Source organism: Saimiri boliviensis, chromosome 18 (assembly GCF_048565385.1).
Source record: "Saimiri boliviensis isolate mSaiBol1 chromosome 18, mSaiBol1.pri, whole genome shotgun sequence".
NCBI lineage: Eukaryota > Metazoa > Chordata > Mammalia > Primates > Cebidae > Saimiri > Saimiri boliviensis.
The window spans coordinates 29,045,061-29,066,227 of record NC_133466.1 but is presented as its reverse complement, the minus strand read 5'-3'; the positions used below and the strand labels follow the sequence as shown (position 1 = coordinate 29,066,227).

At 35.5% G+C, this 21,167-nt stretch overlaps 1 protein-coding gene across 17 annotated transcripts in view; it reads right to left on the bottom strand.

Annotated features, from left to right (window-relative positions):
* Positions 1–21,167, bottom strand: part of ROBO2 (roundabout guidance receptor 2) — a 1,294,416-nt gene that overhangs the window by 240,416 nt on the left and 1,032,833 nt on the right. The window lies entirely within an intron of this gene.

The following is a 21,167-nucleotide window of genomic DNA, read 5'->3' as shown; positions in this document are numbered from 1 at the left end:
AAAAAAAATACAAACAACTCTGCAGTAGTATATGACCAGCAGAAATAAAATAAAGTATAAACTCTTAATCAATCCACCCAGAGTGGTTATTTATTTTCAGTAAACTGCAGGGGCTGATGAGGAAGTAATCTAAACAAAGGCATAAAACTTCTGGACAGATTCACTTCTTTCTACAATGCATTTGTATGCTCTATGCTCATGGCTTCTATGGAGGAAATAACTAAGAATCATGAAAACAATCCAAAAATGTCACACAACCCTATGATTTTATTCTTGCAAGAACCCTCCCAGGAAAACTAGGAAAGAATACAAAAATTGTACACATATGTTAAAAGTTACTTCAAACAGAATAAGCCATAGGAATTAACAGGATAAATTTTGTAATAGAAAAAAGCTGAATTTCAATTAAACTTTGCCATTCACTAGGTATAGAATTTTGACAACTCACTTAACCAGGCTCTATCTCATTTTTCCTCATCTATGAAATGAAGATCTTAATACCTACTTTGCAGAGTAGTTGTACTAACTACATCTGCATTTAGCTCTCTTATGAATGCATAATTAACTGTATACTAACCAATAAAAAAGTAGTTCTTGAACCATTACAAGGCAATCACAAAAACAATCAAAGAAATGTTACTCAGAAGAAAAAGTTGAACATACTTTGTCAATTAAAACAAATATGCAAATTAAATATGCTAAAACAATTACTTGTATAGTTATAAACTTAAGCAAACAAGTGTTGGATAATTTCTAATGTCTAAAGTGGATTTACTTGCATATTCTTAGAACCATGTGCTCCAATGTGTAATTTACTATCAAAGGCCCCCAAAAAGACTCCAGAAGAATCCATGGTTGATTTCACATTATCAATAGTTGATAAAGCCTACAGAAAAGAAACCAGTGCCATTCAGAAATATTAACTACTGATTTTTAAAGATGACCTAAAAGCTATTGAAACATTCTTATAGCTGTGTCTGATTAGAATTTACCAAGTCGGATAATTCATAACCCTTCCACTTTCTTTTGAACTAACCTTATCATTTCAAAGCCTAAATCCTTGAATGCATGGCATCCTGGGCCAGAAATAAGGAACATTTTTAAACAAAGTGCTAAGCTACATGGGTAATCAGTGAAAATTCTAAGAAGTGGAATTTAAAAATCAATGTCAATCCTTTAGTTCCTAGTCTCATCCCTTTCTCTGCCTGTCCATCCATTTTGTCTCTCCTGTCTGGCTGTACAAATCCTCTTCCATCTCTCTTTTCCTATACAATCCACTCACAGATTAACCTAGCCCAAGGCAATACACAGCAGATTTCAACCTACATCACAGTGTCAGGCTGATGGGTTTCAGTGTAATCATCATGACTCCTAGAGCTATGTGAGTCAGGCAGGTTACTTAGGGCTTCTGGGGCCTCAGTTTTCCAGGGATAATACAAGTTTCTACTTTAGATAAGTGTAAACATTTTTAAGAGACAGAGATAGCTTGCTTGCTAGCTAGCTAGTTATAGATAGATCTGAATTCATACACAGGCACCATGTGTATTCTAACCCTAAAGAGAGTACATAGACTCTATATCTATTTATTATCATTAAGTATTATATAAGCGCTTATCTTGGCCAATTAAATCAATTTACTTCTAGAAATACAGTCTAACCACATGTTATCATCCTTAAGGTACAGTTGCATCCTCAAAAACATACGGATATAGAGTTTGCTTAGACTGAGGCTTTAAAACACACAATTTGAAATTTGTGCCACAGAATATGGATTTTACATCTCTGTTTCAGTGGCTGAAGCTGTACTGAATTGTGATTTTAAAAGAAACCCAAACAAAAATACTGATTTACCAAGCCAAGTATTGTAAAAAGGAAAAAGATTACTAGAAAAATTCCATAAAATATATCCTGACTACTTGTCACCAAGGAATATTTTCACTAGGGCATCCTATCTGCAGAGCTTTTCTGGAGAATCTAGATGTGAAAAGAATTAATGTGCCAAAATAAACTTAACTCTCTGTATCATTCATTCAAAGCATTTAAACAGGCTATTTTCGTAGTTAGCTGTTTTAAGTGCCTTTCTAGAATCATCTACTGCCTCAAGTATTTTCCTGAAATCTACATCTAATGAGAACTGAAAGAAGAAAAATATATTTTTAAAAAATACTTGGCAATTTGATTTCTTTTCAAAGAAACTCTCAAAGACTTGTGTAAGCAATCAACAGTGAAAAGGCAATAACCAATTTTGCTAATTTCTGAAACAGAAGCTTGAATCATATCACTTTTAGAAGCAAAAAAAAGAAAAATAAAAACTTCTGTAAACTAATGGTCAGGCATGGTGGCTCACGCCTGTAGTCCCAGCACTTTGGGAGGCTGAGGTAGGTGGATAATTTGGGCCCAAGAGCTTGAGAGCAGCCTGGGCAACATGCCGAAACCCCATACTCTACAAAAAATACAAAACTTAGCTGGGCAAGGTGATGTATGTCTGTAGTCTCAGCAACTAGGGAGGCTGAGGTGGAAGGATCATTTGAGCCCAGGAAATCTAGGTTGCAGTGAGCCATGATCCTGCCACTGCACAATCAAAAAAACAAACGAAACAAAACAAAAACAAAAATAAAAAACAGCCAGGGTGGCAGAGTGATATTCTGTTTCTAAAATATAAATTTAAAGAAAAAAGAGGTCTCGTAAAAAAAAAAAAAAAAAAAAAAAAAAAAAACTATGTTGTCAGTAAGCCTGAGCAGGAGAAAATCCTTTACCAAAGGAAATGATTTTTTTTTCCATGTAGATAATTTTACATGGCACAAAATATACGATGAGAATTCTACTAGATTCAGCCTCCCTTTTTCTCTCTGATTGTATCTCTCTTTTAGAATTTTGATAACAAAATAATATCACTGGCAAAGTTAAGAAAATAAAGAATAAACTCCTTAGCTTGGCATCATGGCCTCCCACAATCTACCTCATTAGTTCTAACACTCCCTTCTCACCATCAAGCATTCCAAACTAACTCACTCCTGCACGTTCCCCGAAAATCCTCTCTTTTGGTTTTCCTGCATCAAAAGAGTTTACAAAGGACTTAGATGTCTAAAGCTCAGTTAAACACAGAAGTTCATATAATTGGCTTTAAAATAATCCTTGTTACCACATTGTTGAAGTAAATATTAGTGTAGTTAATTTGTATATGAAATATAATACAGACATTCTAAAAGACCTATAATGTTTTCTGTGTTATTATTCCTCATGTTTAGAAAACAATACGTCTAAATGTCAAAGACATTGTATTTAAGTACTAGAATTAATAGTGGTTTAAAATTTATCTTTATTTTTATGTCTTTTCTTTTTCTTTGTTTTTCCTAAAAAATTTTAAATTTTATGTATTTATTTATTTGAGAAGGAGTCTTGCTCTGTCATCCAGGCTGGAGTGCAGTGGCGCAATCTCAGCTCACTGCAACATCCACCTCCCGAGTTCAAGAGACTATCCTGCCTCAGCCTCCCAAATATCTGGGAATACAGGCACCTGCCACCATGCCCAGCTATTTTTTTTTTGTATATATAGTAGAGATGGGGTCTCACCATGTTAGCCAGGATGGTCTTGATCTCCTGACCCTGTGATCCACCCACCTCAGCCTCCCAAAGTGTTGAGATTAAAAGCATGAACCATTGCAACTGGCCTATTCCTAATTTTTTTAAAAGTAGCATAAATTACTGATTTAGGAAATACATGGTTTTGCAGACAAATTGAGAACTCAATACAAAGCTAGAAAGAACACTTCGGAAATTTTACAAAACAAAAATTATATAGTTTGCACTAAGTAAACAAATTAATAAAACTATCAAAAATATAAATTCAATTTATAAACAGCAATTTATTGCAATGAACATTTTATGAATAATGAACATTCATAGGCGCTTATTTACAGGGAGATAGCATGCACGTAGAGATTTGTCAAAAGAAAGACAAATTGCAAATCGTTTGTTTGAATGACATTGGAAACATGCATATCATCATAATTTATCTTAATCTAGGATATAGAAATGTAAATAGTAACCCAGAAAGCAGGTCCAAACAGGGATGGATGGATGCACATGAAAATCGCTAAAATACTTTTCTTTTTTTTTTTAAGTTTCTCAGATACAATTTAAAAACTCATTACTACACTTGAAAATATATAATTTTATTGGTTATTTGGATGTCAAAAGATTAAGGTTTTGCAGAATGATTTCCTAGCAGCTGAAATTTTCAGCATGCTTCCAAAACTAAATGAAAAAAAAAAAAGAAATTCCGAATTCTAACAAAACAAGATGACTTTCAAAGCTATGGTTCATTCATGCCTTAAAGAAGTATAGAAGAAACTATGCAAAACACCATCCAACAAAAGTATAGTAGAATACATTTAAATAGAGAGCAATGTATCATGCATCATGTATTAAATTCCCTTAAAAATGTTGGTAATAAACAATTCAGTAAAGTGTCATTATCAGTTAAACCTTCAGAAAAGAAGAATTGTATCATACACTATTACACTTCGATCTATTGCAGAACATATTCAGTGCCATTTTATATGAAGATTCTAGAAAAACTTGTTGAGTGGACTAATTATGATAAAAATTACTTGATATCAGGTTGGACCTTGGGCATTTGATCAGTTCAAACACACCTAAAATACAATTCAAGTAAAATGCTATCAATGAAATAAAAGCAAAGCTTGAATGTAAAAGCTGAATTGGTCCATATCATATTTTTATGCCTTCTAATTTCCCTGCTCTCTTAAAGCATAAATCTCCTTCTACTCCCTCCAAAACACTCAATTTTTAATAAAGTAACATCTGTTTTGGGGATGAGGCTATGCTACCTGCTGTTCCCCCACCCCTCCGGGAAAGTGGAAAAGTAAGCAGTTATTCAACATTACTTTTGTTATCCTAGTAACAGCTGTGGTTTTTAAAGGGATAAAGCAGGAGAAATAAAAAATGAGAGTACTTGAACACAGTGTTTGCAATTTATTACATTAAAGTCAAACTATTGTAGCAGAAAATTCGACAGTGGCAATCCTGTATGGAGAAGGGAGGGGAGAAAATAGTGAGTGCTGTATTATGTTCTAAACTCTTTCAGTATGCATATATACATATAATATTAAAATAGCAAGAGAAACTATCAAGTAAATTATTTGCTTCATAGTTTCAGTCTATGAATGTAAACATCCTGTTAGTAGGAGAAATGGAGAAATACTGGGCCTATTTAGGGAAGCAGGATTTTCAATAAATTCTACATCAAATAATACTTATTAGTGAAGAATTCAAAATGAAGTTAAAAATAATGTAGTATGGTTAGAATCTTGTTGATATCTTAATGCCAACACTATTGCTGATATGAATATCATATGAAATAGTGAATTTGGTGAGTGAAGATAGGTAAGACATATAAGGCTAATAAAGCTATGATGACAATTATTAGAACATTAACAATGCAGGCATTCTTGGTTACCTGTACTGTAACTTATAAAGACTTTTGTTTAGTGTTATTCTAAATGTAGACATGGTTATTCAGGTAAGGAGAACTGACAAGGAGAAATGAGCTAAAGTCATTTATTCTTTGCATTCTCAAACTACATATTTCTGAAATATTGCAAGAAAAAGAAATGAAGAAGCAAAACTCATCTGAGCACAAAACAAGGAACTGTGATCCTGGCTCTGCTTTCTTCTTAACAATCAGTATAGAAATATGTTTTCATTAGTTTTTTTTAATAGTAGTTCAATACTTCACCAGTCTTTTAACCAGAATTTTTTCTTCCCTTTATTATCCTTAATATATTCCACTGAGAGTTTTCTTTTCACTTCAAGAATAGGGAGGCGACCAGCCAACGGCATCTCCCTCCCAGAAGCCACTGCCATGAAAACCTGCACACTAATCAGAAGTGGGTCAAATGGTCTTCACATGAAAGCATCTAACAAGGTCCCCAAGGAAGCTCTTCTAAGTGGCAGCAGGGAAAAGCACGATTGCTTTTTTATGGAAGATGGATGCTAGCTTCCATTGGCCCTTCTTAAAGTACAGATGCTTGCTGCTTTGAAGTTACTATAATCACCATTCCTTTTGAAAGACTATTATGGTGTTGGAAACAAATTCCCTGAGATTTGGGATTAGAAGCAGTTATGAGGGTTCACTCTGTAAGGAGAGGCTGCACACATAAAAACAAAATCTGTTGTCACTGCTTGGTCAAATAAGCACTTGTAATCTTTCCTTTCTCAGATTCCCATGGTAAATATTACAATTAACTCTAATAAAGCCTAGTTGATATTTTAATAAATTATATATATATATGATTCTGTAATTTTGTTTAAGTAAGAAAAGAGCTCCAGATTTAGTTGTAAGGAACAATCATATTGATTAAATTAAATACTCAGAAGCTAGTATATGAATCGTAAATTATGATTGTTGGATAGCAATATATGATATAGGGATCAGTCTGTACAGAATGTAATAACTTTAACAAACTTTATATACATATGAATATCCTGAGCTACAAGAAGTTGTCCTGGCAAAGTAGTTCTTATAATTAAACATTGTTTGATGTTTAATATAAATATATTATATAGTACTATATATTATCATTATACTATATACATTTGATATTTAATATAAATATATTACATATTACTATATATTATTATACTATATATGTTTGATGTTTAATATAAATACTTCTTATTTTATATTATCATTATACTATATAATTGACTATATATAAAATATATAGTTAATTCATTCACAGATACAAGTAACTTATTGTGTGCTAGTTATTTTTTGGTACTGTAACCATAGGTAATTTTTTTTTCTATACTTGAAAAACAAAATTTGAGCATATAGAATGAAATAGGGCAATTGCATTTATGCTTTGTCTTCTGGAAGTTTTAGTTAATGCTCTTCACCAGCTGCTAAAGCTCTAAACTGTGTTTTTTCCAAAACAAAATAGGTCAATCAGACCAAATATATATTTCTATTCAAAAGTAATCTTTCATCCTGCTTAATACACCTTTACTGGTAAGAAGGCATTGAGAAGTGAAATTGATATACTATTCAATTTCTATAGGCAGACAGAATAAATATGTGTTAATTGATATTATGTCAATAAACTAAGTAGAAAATGAGATTTCATTAAGAAAACTTTCAGTAATTCCACATTTACTATTGAATATGGTTTAAAATACAACTAGGAAAACAAAGCTCTTCCTAACACAGAGGGACAAAAATTATATACTAATAACTGGTGTTCAGCTTGATTTGAAAATGCAATTACAGTTTTCTGAATATTGCATTTTGTGACCATCAATAGTAAAACTTCTAATATCAGCACAAAATAATCATAAAGGTTAAATTTTAGTGGCATCATAAACTTGTTTTGTTCAAGATTTGCTTTGTATGTATAACATGGAACAGACCAAAGTTCATAATACTTCTGCAAATTCAGAAGAAACAAGACAAGGAAGTAGCCTCCTTTAGGAATAAAAAAACAGCACTATGTTTAAATCCCACAAAATTAATGTTTAGCTCAAGGATTTGCTGTTCATCTCAGAAACCCTCAAGCCTGAGGCAGGATTAGGTCAGATTCATGTTCGAACAACTGGAGGAAATCAATGGATTTCACTTTATTAATAATTAAAAGGCTAATACAGACTGGCAAGTGATTAAAAATGTGTAGAACACATATTTATTACTGCAATTGCAAATACCTCCACAATATATAATTTTAAATTGGGCCGCACAAGAAAGAGGTTATGTTAAATAAGAACAAGTGAGAGACAGAAACGAGAGGCAGGCATTGTTGTATCCATTATAGATTTAGCAAACTTTCTGCTTGCAGCAAGAAAAGCACAGCTCACAACTAGTTTGAATCCATGACAGAGTGCAGCATTGCTGTTGCAGCTTATCCTGTCACCCATAACTAAATTAATCCCTATTAAGATTTGTCAAGGGTGACAGAAACAAAGTTTGCACAAATGAAGAACATTAAAGCTCTTCTGACAGAGTCAAATAGGTTGAATTTTAGCAATTCAAAAACAGTCGATTACCAGAGCAGTAATACCTCATTTTTACAATCTGCAGTAACTTCATTACCGTAGTAACTAATAGTCTAAATAGAATTTATGAAGTCAAAGAATAGAGGAATACACTTCTAAACTAAAATGCCAGCCTTTAATTTGACATCAAAGCTGCCCTTAAATATTGTTGCTTTGACAGTTCTTATTTCACGGAGCAATTTCTTCCACAGATGAAAATCTGTTAGGCATGGCCTGGCTAAAATTAAGATTTTTAAATATTAAGTCTCAAGGGATTAGAAAACATATGGAAAATAGATGTTAGAAAGCAAAAGAGATGGTCCAAACCATCTAAGGTACATATACTTACCACCATACAAAGAAGAATGCTTTCAGCCAGCAATGGTGGCTCATGCCTATAATCCCAGCACTTTAGGAGGCCGAGCCAGGAGGATCATGTGAGATCAGGAGTTCAAGACCAGCCTGCGCAAGATAATGAGGCCTTATCTCTACCAAAATTCAAACAAAAAATTAGCTGATATTTTTCTTCAGATATGGCATCTGATATGGTTTGGCTATATCCCCACCCAAATCTCATCTTGAATTGTAGCTCCCATAATTCCCACATGTCATGAGAGAGACCCAGTGGGAGGTAATTGAATCATGGGGGCAGGTCTTTCCCATGCTGTTCTTGTAATAATGAATAAGTTTCATGAGATCTGATGGTTTTACAAACAAGAGTTCCCCTACATAAGCTCTCTCTTTCCTGCTGCCATATAAGACATCCTTGCTGAATTACAGGTATGATACAGGTATGCACTTGCAGTCCAAGTTTCTTGGGGGCTGAGTTGGGAGGATAGCTTGAGGCAGAGAGGTCCAGGCTGCAGTGAGTCCTGATTGTGCCACTGCCCTCCAGCCTGGGCTACCGAGCAAGATGCTTTCTCAAAAAAAAAAAAAAAAAAAAAAAAAAAAAATTAAGCTTTTTGTTTTGATACTTATAAAGTATACTGTAATGCAAATTCAGAGACTTCTAATGGGAAGTTGAATTTGAATACTGCAAGTTATAAGCAATTTGCTAGGAAAGTTTTTTGTCTTCTTCCTTTCTAAACCTCTAGTACAATACCTGGCATTGTAAATACATTAATATAATAAAATATTCTCCTCTAAAATCATAGACCCTTAGTGTCCAACAGAGAGAAAGAACCTGGGAGTGGAATTAATGCCTTTTGAGGGGGATGCAGTGAACTTCAAACTGTGGGGTTCAGCACTCAGGAGAGTATCTAAAATAAAGGCAGGTCTGAAATCCAAAGGGACTGAAACACATCCAGAAAGCACTGGGAAAAGAGGGAAAACTTGCATTAGCTTACTTGCAAGCTGAAAGAGGTTCTCATGAGAGATGGATACTGAAGAGATGCCCTGAACTGTTGGAGTGTTGGGAACTCGGCAGAACAATGATTCTAGTAAGAACTATTAACACTTCAGACACTGTGTATACTGAGTGCAGTGCTTACAGGAATAATGCATGATCTCCATCACTGAATGTTTTTAAAGTGTAAGAGGTTCGCTTACTATTTAAAAATACAATGCTCATTTCTTTCGTATTATATTTTTATTAGAGTTGCTGTATTAGTCTGTTCCATGCTGCTAATAAAGACCTACCCGAGACTGGGTAATTTAGAAAGGAAAGTGGTTTAATGGACTCTCAGTTCCATGTAGCTGGGGAGGCCTCACAATCATGGAATAGCAAGAGCCATCTATCATGGTGGCAGGTGAGAGAGATTGTGGAGGGAAACTTCACTTTATAAACCCATCAGATCTTGTCAGACTTAAACACTACCACGAGAACAACACGGTAAAGACGCAGCTCATGTTTCAGTTACCTTCCACTGGGTCCTTCCCATGACACGTGGGAATTGTGGAAGCTACAATTCAAGATGACATTTGGGTGGGGACACAGGCAAACCACATAAGATGCCATACATTAAGAAAAACACCAGAGAACTTGACTGGAACTTTTTCTTATATAACAACTTTAGAATTTTCAGGAGGAGAGTAACCAATGTACAGCTTACCAATAGGTCAGGTAAAATAGGAATCTGGGATGCAATCTAAACCGAATGGTTAAGATGGAAGAAGGGGCGGAAGGACTGGCCTTAAGGACATGGACCTTACCACCCTCATCCAACTGATCCCACTCTCCCTTAACAGCCCAGGCCCAAGATTGATACTTGGAAAAATCTGTTTCCCCTATTCTGGACATAGGTTACTTTTGTTTAAATACACTTGCAGGTAAAATCACAATCTTAGAATCTTCTTATTCTTTTCTAGTGAACGCATTTGACATGATCAAGTATAAGGCAATCATGTAGGCTAGGCTTCCGTAGAGTGGAGGAGCACATCTGTGCTCTTCATCCTCATCTGGATTTAGCATCCTTACTAGGTGGGGGTGAGAAAACAGACACACTCCTAAATGAATACAAAGTTGGTAGGCCAATGTTGTGATCTTGCTGAAATAGTTCTCTTCTTAAAACGTTAGTAAATTAGGTCAAATGTAAATATACTCAAAGAGAAAAATTAAAAAGAATAAAGGAAGAAAAGCATGAAGGAAAGAAGAGAGGAAGGGGAGGAAAAAGGGAAAAGAAGAAGAAGGAAAGAAGAAAAAGTAAATATAAATGTATGAAATGTATAACTATATAATATAAATACAGTTGACCCTTCAACAACACCGGCTTGAACTCACACAGTTCTGCGAGAGTGCTGATGTTCCCAGTTACATATCAGACTACGTGGTGTGGCACTGTCCAGTAGAACACTGTATGATCACGGAAATGTTTTATGTCTGTGTTGCCTAATAAAGCAGCCACTCACCCACATGAGGCTACTGAACAGTTAACATGTGTCTAGTGAAAATAAGGAAGTGGATGTATTTTTAATTTTAAGTTATTTAAATGCACATACACACATGCAGTGAGTGGCCACTCTATCAGCACCATACATCTATGGAGGGAGAAAGAGGGCTAAAAAAATAAATAAAGCAAACAGGAAAAAACCCTCTAAGGTAAACTCTGAATTTGCTTTATATTCTGTATATTTAAATGCTACATCTTGTTTCTATTTAAAAATTGCCTTTAGAGAACATGGCTCTTTCAGACAACTTTTTGGTAAATTTTATTGATGCATTAAGGTTCCTTTCTAATTTACAGTCAATTTGGTAGTAAAAGGCAAATTTATTTGAGGTCATCTTTGCAAGTTTACAAAAATTAAAGTAATAAACATCTATGAAATATTAAAAATTACATAAAGGATGAAAAATCTCTTATGTTGAAAGGAAGAATGGATAAATCAGAGATTTTTTAAAAAGTTAAATCTTAAGTTTCTCATAGAAAGCACTTAGTTAATCTCTTTTCCACCATGGCAAAATGTAGAATCCTAAGGTAATAGCTGTTAGTTAAAAAAAAATCCATATATCTATCTTTAGGGACTTAAACCAAAAAATAATTAAATTTCAGCTAAATTTTGAGTTGTCCCAGCAAGAGGCCTTGAAGTTCAAAACAGTTCAACATAAAATATAGTAAAGATGACTTTAGTGCACCACAAATATATACCATTTTTGTTTGTTAATTAAATAATAAATGAAAAGAAAAATAAAAACTTAACAAGTATTAATTAATTAAAACAATCTGAAGATTGTTGATATAACATCTACCTTAATATAAGAATGGGCATATATTTAACCTTTATATTATCATTCCAATGATTTTAAAATAATTCAAAACATTGATTCATGAATGACTGATTTTACCAGGGCAATGGTTCTCAAACTTGAGTGTTCATTAGAACCACCTGAAGTTACGATAAAACACAGGCCTCCTTTAAGACTCTGATTTAGTAGGTCTGGAATGGTAATCAAGAATTTGCATTTCTAATAAGATCCCAGGTGGTGTTGATGCTTCTGGTCCGGGCACCACATTGAGAAGGATTGTACTAGGGGAAGGGTGGAAGCTGCATGAGCACAGGTTTCAGATTAACCAAGTCTGGGTGTGAACTGCAGAGTTTCTGATGGGGTAAGACGAGCCTTTATGGAAGAAATTATAAAGTCATGAGGCTCCCAGAGAGAAACAGAAAGAATTAGGCAGTCAGGGAAAAAAAGAGTAGAACAAAGAGGAGCCTGCCTGGATTCCAGCCCTGATATGAAGAAGCAGAGACTAAAAATGGTAGAAATAAAAGTTTCAGTATGGCCAATTCAGTGTGACTGCACAGTCAATAAGCAGATCATGGACATAAGTAGCATTGATAGCACAGACAGAAATTTTGGCCATTATTGAATAATATTTTCATTTTTTAAGAGATGAATTCTCACTTTGTTGCCCAGGCTGGAATGCAGTGATGCCTCAAACTCCTGTTGCTCAGGCTGGAGTGCAGTGATGCCTCAAACTCCTGGGATTAAGTGATTCTCTTGCCTTAGTCTCTGGAGTAGCTGGAGCTACAGGTGTGTGCCACCATGCCCAGCTACTTTTTAGAATTTTTTTGTAGAGAGGTCTTGCTATGTTGCCTAGTCTGGTCTTGAACTCCTGGGCTAGAGCAACCCTTCTACTGTGGCATCCTAAAGTACTGGAATTACCAGCATGAACTACCACACCCAGCCCCACTGAAGGAAATCATTAGTTTGTTTCTTATAACTATAATATTAAAAATGGCTTGAAGCTAGAGACAGACCGGTCATGAAGACACGAATGAAGTTTGTAATACAGGGAAGTGGTGAGAAAGGTATGAATTAAAACAGTGGTTGAACAGTAAATAGAACTGGAGAGTCTTAAAAAAAGTGATGAAAGGTTAATATGAATTAACAATTGGTTAGTGTGATGGGAGAGAGTGAACTGAGTGACTTTTAAGCAATTGGATAGTGACACACACTGAAACATAATTTAATGTAATAAAAAAAGACCAGTGCAGTATCAGCAGCAAAAATGATTAAAACTGGCTCTACTTATTGCAAGTTTGAGCCTTAAACTTCCATTCATGCCATGACCATAAAAGAATAAAATATATAAAACAATAAAAGAGGAAAAAAAAATTTTAAGACAGAGTCTCACTGCTACCTGCCTGGAGTGCAGTCATGTGATCTCAGTTCACTGCAACCTCCGCCTCCCATGTTCAAACGATTCTCCTGGCTCAGCCTCCCAAGTAGCTGAGAATATAGGCATGTGCCACCATGTCTAGCTAATTTTTGTATTTTTAGTAGAGATGGGGGTTTCACCATGTTGGCCAGGATGGTCTCGATCTCTTGACTTCATGATCCACCCTCCTCAGCCACCCAAAGTGCTTAGAGTACATGAGTGAGCCACTGTGCCCAGCCAAAAATAAATATTTTAATTAATAAAAGAAAACATGGAAAACTTGTTTCCAAATTTTAATGTTACTTAACTCCTTATATATCTGTCTCTGTAGCAAAATAATCATAATAGCTATTTCATCATGGAGCATCAAGCACATTACACTAGAGTGTATGTCTAAACTTTGACTTTTTGAGTTAAAGCACAATTCTTATTTTCATTTTACAGATGAGAAAACTGAGGTTAAATTATGTGTCTAAGGAAACACAGCTAATAAGAGCTTCTAGAGTTTCTTTTCTTATCAACCATATACAAGGTGGTAATAAACCTATTTCCAATGAAGTAGCTGAAGTTCATTAATGCAAATAATAAACAATTCAAAAGTTAATGCATGTGCAAATAGTTGTCTATTTTATACTTCCTAGAAGCAAGAAACTTGTAGATACAATATGTCTGTAAAAAGAAACACAAGAAAAATAAAATATGAACATCAAGTTTAGGTCCTCTGTCATAAAAAAGTATTTTTTTGGCATGTTGTCAACTAGGGATAAAATATTACAAATAGGTCTTTTTTGAAACCTGCAAACCTATGTGAATTGCAGCACAATTTGCAAACGCAAAGCTATGGAACCAACCTAAATACCTATCAACCAATGAGTGGATAAAGAAAATGTGGTACATGTGCATCTTGGAATACTACTCAGCTATAAGACAGAACAAGATAATGTCTTTTGTATAGAACAAAATATGTCTTTTGGATGGAACCAGAAGCCATTATTCAAAGTGAAGTAACTAAGGAATAAAAAACCAAATACCGTACGTTCTCATTTGTAAGTGGGAGGTAAGATATGGGTATGCAAAGGCAGACAGAGTGGAGTGGTAAAATTGACTTTGGAGACTCAAAATAAAGAGATTGGGAAGGGGAGGTAAAGGAGAAAAAAACTACGTATTGGGTTCGATGTACACCTCTCAGGTGACAGGTGCACTAAAATCTCAGGATTCACCACTACACAATTCAACCGTGTAACCAAAAACGACTTGTACTCCAAAAGCTAATGAAATTTAAAAAAATAATAATAAAAAGATTTAAAACACCTAAAAAAAGACTTTTTTTTTAAAAAAAAAAAAGAGGGTATGTTTGTTACTATTTCAATGATATAATTATAATGTTTGCATTCTAATGGTGTTTTCTAAGGGCCTATCAAATTTCCTCAAGTCTTAAACTCCAAGTGTAATTTGAAACTTTAATTTGTTTTTATATCCATTTCCGGTTCACTCTTATGGTAAAGAACATTTTACTCAGTGAGAAGCCCTGCATTTATGCCTCCACTTTAAAAGCCTTATTTCTGAGTAGCCTTCATTTTCATGTGTTCTTTTGTTGGTATGACCCTAAAATTTATTATTTCTCCAGAGATTTTAAATTCTCTGCAAACATCAAGGACAAACTTAGCTTGGGCATTTAATACATGTTAATGGTGGGAAGGGATTGAAAATGCATTCTCCTAGATACCTCAAAATTCTCTTCAGAAAAAAATAGAATTCATGTCAAATGACATTAAATGGGGTAACCCCTTATCCCCCATACACATCAGAAAATGTCCAGGATAAATGTATTCTGGCTTAAAAACAACTGAAGAGAAAGGAAGATGTGAAGCAAAACAAAGTAGTAGCAAAATAAAGGAGGAAGAATCAACCACGTGCTCACATATGTGGATACATGCAAATGGAATTTTCCGAGATTTTCAATGATGATGTTCACAAGCACCCTTACCTAACATTATTTTTCTTCTTCACAGCTGAATCATTCACAAATATCTAAACTTGTGATTATCTAACCATGGGTAGTGTGTGTACTGTAATACATGCCTCAAGGGAACTGCAAATGTCAGGAAGATGTAAAAATAGAGTATGAAATCATTGAAGGGATACTGAAAGTTTAGAAGCTATAATTTAAAAAGCCTTTCATGAATATTTTCTGTGTTAAAAACTGTCTTGCATTGTGCCTCTTAAGCTCTAAGCTAGGTTCAAGAGACTGGAAATCTGATCATGGTTTTGTGGACTAATAGGGCACTAATACTTTAGACCTTCTATAGATTCTATGGAGACAGGAAGTATAAGTATGCTGGTTGGTTTGTTTGTTTGAGGTGGAATCTCACTCTGTCATCCATGCTGGAGTGCAGTGGTGTCATCTCAGTTCACTGCAACCTCTGCCCCCAGGTTCAAGTGATTCTCCTGCCTCAGCCTCCCAAGTAACTGGGACTACAGGCGCGCACCACCATTCCTGGCTAATTTTTTATATTTTTAGTAGAGACGGGGTTTCATTGTGTTAGCCAGGATGGTCTCCATCTCCTGACCTCATGATCTGCTTGCCGAGGCCTCCCAAAGTGCTGGGATTACAGGTGTGAGACACTGCGCCCAGACAGAATGCTGTCTTGATTATTCTAAATGTCTGCTTTAGCAATAAATGGTAATGGCGGGGGGGTGGCAAGGGTATCGTTGGGGATATGACAGTTTCAAAGGGAGAAAGAAAAAGGAACATTGTGATTTCACTTAATCTTTGAGTTTAGGGGTGGGGTGGGGCTGCCAGAAATGCATCAAAACATAAGGGTTTTTAAAACTTGCCATTTGCACATTGCTAATCAGTAGAGAGAAATGAAGGAAATATTCATCTTTATACAGATTAACTCTTGAAATAATCTCTGTAACACTCACTCATGTGAGGAAAGGAGGAAAGAAGGAAGGAGGAAGGAGGGAGGGAGGGAGGAAGGGAAGGAAGGAAGAAAGGAAGGGAGAGAGGAAGGGAAGGAGGGAGGGAGAGGAAGGGAGGGAGGGAGGGAAAAAAAGGTGTACTTTAGCCAAAGAACTTTTATATATCACTAAATAAATACTGTATAAGAAAATAAAACACCACCAATTCTATTAATTTTCTTTTTAATTCTAAGAAAAAACTCAGGTCTTTTTTGTATTATCACTCATTGATTTTCATTCTTCTCCTTTGATATTTATTTCTCTTTGCATAGTTTCAAAAATGTTTTAACATAATGTTACACTTGGGTCCTCTGTTTTTTACCTTTTTTCTCAATCTCTCAATTCTCCTCTTTCCATGTGACAGAGAAGAATGAAAATAGGCTTGCTTTCCATGAACTCAATACGTCTAGGTCAACAGTGTCATACTTCCAGGAGGACAGATCATCAGGAAGGAACAGATTAGACATGGTAGTGTGTTTCATCTTCCAAAGTAAAATTTGTATTATTTAGATTTCTTCCAAAAAAGCAAGATATTCTTGCTTTGGTGCTGAGTACAAGACAAATGAAATTCAACTTAGATGGCTCACTGATGGCATCTACTTTGATAAATGTTCCTTGTTTCATACATTTAATGTTAGTAGACTCACTTCTCTACTACACAGAGGCAAACAGTAAAAGGGTTGGAACAGAAAGAGTGCTTTAGAAGTGACTATCTGGTAAGTCCTTCATGAGTGTTTTAGGGCAATCCAAATAGGTTTGCTTTTCCCTGGGGATAAAAAGACAGATGTTCATCCTGTAAGCAGTGAGCTGAGAGGTGGAGGGTGAAAGCTAACAACTGAGTTGACACAGGATTGAGATTCTCTCTGGGGACCTAGAAAGGTTGAATGGAGTCTGAGCTGACTGTCATTTAGAGGATGAGTTGGGAGCAGCAAGGCTAGGAAAGGGCAGAGGGATGGGACAGGGAGAGATCCTGATGAAGCTAAGAGCAAACTCTGTGGGAGTGAAGTTGTGTATTGAAGTGAAGTAGAAGGTCAGGAAGAGAAATTTCAGAGTACCAGAGTTTAGAGGCATAACAGAGTTGATTCACATATGGGGGCGGGTGATAAACACCATTTATTCTTTTTAAATTTTTCATCCAAATAAAGGATGTACAAAGATAATATTCTACATTTTACTTTATAAACAGTATCACATTTCATCAAGTTATAGATCTCTAATTCATTATAGCTACGGAGGTATTAAGTTAGACAAATGTAGGATGGTGTCAGAGTCATCAACTTTTATTTATTTATTTATTTTTATTCAGACAACCCTTAGGTTCACAGAGACTTCCCACATATTTTAATTGAGTGTGTACCAGGAGTCAGACAGCATGCTACACGCCTTTGATACAAAGTTACACGTTAACAAAAGATATGCATATATTGATAAGTACCTTAACAAAGTTATGTAAAAAGATACAGAAGTGGTCAGGCACAGTGGCTCATGGCTTAATCTTAGCACTTTGAGAGGCTGAGACAGGTGGATTACCTGAGCTCAGAAGTTTGAGAACAGCCTAGGCAACAAGGTGAAACCCCATCTCTACTAAAATACAACTAAATTACCCAGGTGTAGCAGCTTGTAGTTGCAGCTATTCAGGAGGCTGAGGCAGGAGAATTGCTAGATCCCAGAAGATGGAAGATGTCATGAGCCAAGATCATGCCACTGCACTCCAGCCTGGGCAACAGAGCAAGACTCTGCCTCTTAAAAAAAATAGTAATACAGAAGGAGGGACATCAAGAAGTGATTGATAACCTTGACTTGTTATGCATGCTGGGTTGGGGAAGGCATGTCCAGAGAGGACTTTACAGAAGAAACACGAATGGAATGGATCTTAAGTAAAGATTTTCTTCAGGCTTCTATGCAGAAGCAATTGCATAGTTAACCATGGCATGGAATCATAAAACAGTTCAAGAAATCTAACACTAGTTCAGAGAAGACACAAGAGAAAACTCACCCACACTTCAATATCACACAACCTATTTAAAATATATCTACCTATATTTATATATCGATACATATAGTTATCCATATCTCTCTATTTATACAGTGAACAAAACTACAGATTTTGGTGTCAGACTTCAGTTGAAATCCTGGCTTTGCCACTCTGCAGGTTCATGACTTTGAGCTTTGGAACTAGTTTCCTCTGAGAGGCTGCCTACATTTAGTAAAAAAAATAATAACACTGGAGCCAAATGTCCTGTTTGTTTGTTTCTAATTCTGGCTTTACAGTATCTTAGTTCTGCTGTTTTCTTGAGCAAGTTCTTAAGTCCTCTGCTCCTCAGTTCCCTCATTCTATAAAATGGGTATAACATCATCACCTACCTCGTAGGAAGTCAAAGAGTTAATACAGGTAGGGCTCTTAAAATAGTATCTGGCAAAGAGCAAGTTCTCAGGTCAGGCATGGTGGCTCATGTGTGTAATCCCAGCACTTTGGGAGGCTAAGGCGGGTGGATCACGAGGTCAGAAGTTCAAGACTAGTCTGGCCAAGATGATGAAACTCTGTCTCTACTAAAAAATACAAAAAATTAGCCAAGCACCTATAATCGTAGCTACTCTGGAGGCTGAGGCAGGAGAATCGCTTGAACCCGGGAAGCAGAGATTGCAGTGAGCCGAGATCGTGCCACTGCCCTTTAGTCTAGACAAAGAAAAGCAAGTTCTCAATAACATATTAGCTGCATCTTCAAGTTAGGGAGAACAATACTTACCTACTGAGTTGCAAGAAGACATGGTAATTTTGAAAAATGTTACTTTCATTCTAACTTCAAATTTAAAATGACAAGTCTTACCCATACTATCTTTTTTTAAAAGCAAAGAATGTATTAATCTTTCCAAGGTCTCATTGCAAAGAACTAGATTTAGTTGGTGGCACCATTTAAAGAATTCAACAGATAAATCTTTCATCCAGTAAAGGTAGACCTGACCTAAATTACTGCAAAGAGGAAACTCCAGAGAGGCAGAACAGAGAAAATAAAAATTATCCCTCACCTTTGGCATCTATCTGATTGTATCTTGCTGATTAGTTCTGAACTGCTCTGTTTTGCTGCCAGGCTGAAGAACTACTGTCATTATTCACTGATATTAAGTATTGTTTACATCCAACCTAATGGGAAAGGGTTACGGTAAGGTTCACAAAAGGATTAAACACCAAAAGTCCTGGGTTTTCCCTTTGAAATGGATATATTCAACTAAATCAGATATCTAACTCCTATTACAGTAAGTCAATAACCTTCAGTCACTTTAGCAACATGGTACAATGGACAGTCAGTCCTGCCAAGGATCATGGTCTCATATCTTTCGTATGGTCTTGGGGACATTATTGACTTGTGTGTGAATTCCTGCTGGATTTGTACTCTGTAAATGAAATGCAATGAACAAAACTCAGCTTGTATACAAGACATAATGGAATGCTTATCTAGTTATAAAAATGAATGAGGATGTTCTCTGCTACGGATAAAGATCACTGTAATATGTTATATAAAAATTTCAAGGACCAAAAAAATTATGTATAGTATATTGATACTTGTTTTTCTAAGGGAATGAACCAATGTACCTTTTACACAGTCTATGTATTTATTTGTATATTTCACAAAAAATTTTAGGAGAAATAACCAAGAAACTACAATATCAGTTGCCATTGGAAAGAGCAATGGATGAGCTAGGGGCACAGATAATTTTACTGCTTATACTTTTATTGAATTTTGAATTTTATGCTTTTGAATAATGTAAATTTATTTTATATTCAAATATAAAAACAATATAGACTGAAGATATAAATTTCTAAAATAAAATAGGGAAATCAGCTTTTGGTCAAACTCATAAATCACTACATAATTTATTTTAGTAAACAAGAACTGTTAAACCTAATATTATTAGATTGACAAACAACCTGGCCTAGGAATTTCTACTTAATGAGAATGAGGAAATAATTTTAGGTGACACTTTGTCATAGATCTAGTATGATTATTTTCAGAAAGGGATGACATTTAAATTAAAATACTCTTGTTAGGCAGAATTATATCAATTGAATAATAGAAAGGATAGAATCAGCAGGTGGATGGTCATTGGATATTATGATATCCAAAGTCACACGTTTTAGAACTTGAGCTATACGCCCAGCCCTTGCTAATGTTGAGTACATACTCTCAATGAACTTGCAGTTTAATGGAGGATGCAGGGGTAGGAGATGCATAAAGGATGCAGGTAGTTAACATACAGCAAGATCAAGGCATGCTAAATGCTGAATTTCTAAGCATATACAGCAAGGATGTGCAAACAGCCTAGGGAGAAAAGGGAAAGGTTTTCTGGGAAAGGGACCGTAGGGGCCTTTAGGAACTAAGCACCTAGACTTCTTCAGTCATGCTTTGTGATACTGTGATGTTAATCAAGAGGAATTTTACTGTATTGCAAAATCAAGAGGAATTTTAGCTTGTACATATAAACTAAAAAATGAAAGTTAAGCCTGGTGCAGTGGCTCACATCTGTAATCACAGCACTTTGTAAGGCTGAGGCAGGCAGATCCCTTGAAGTCAGGAGTTCGAGACCAGCCTGGCCAATGTGGTCAAACCCCGTCTCTACTAAAAATACAAAAAAAAAAGTAGCTGAGTGCAGTGGCATAGGCCTGTAATCCCAGCTACTCAGGAAGCTGAGGCAGGAGAATTGCCTGAACCTGGGAAGCGGAGGTTGGAGTGAGCCGAGACCATCCTGGTGTACTTCCAGCCAAGGTTACAGATTGAGACACTGTCTCAAAAAAGAAGGAAAGAAAGACAGAAAGAGAGAGAGAGAGAGAGAGAGAGAGAGAGAGAGAGAGAGAGAGAGAGAGAGAGAGAAAGGAAGAAAGAAAAAGGTTAAATAATGCCTATTATTATAATGTTCATTTTGCTTTGCCTTTTATGGTACAAGAATACAGATATGGGATCTACTACCAGTAGCTACTCCTTAGCGATATTTCCCAGACTATGCCCATCTCCCTCAGAATGGATGCTAAAGAGCCTTAGAAACTCAAGGGACAAGCAT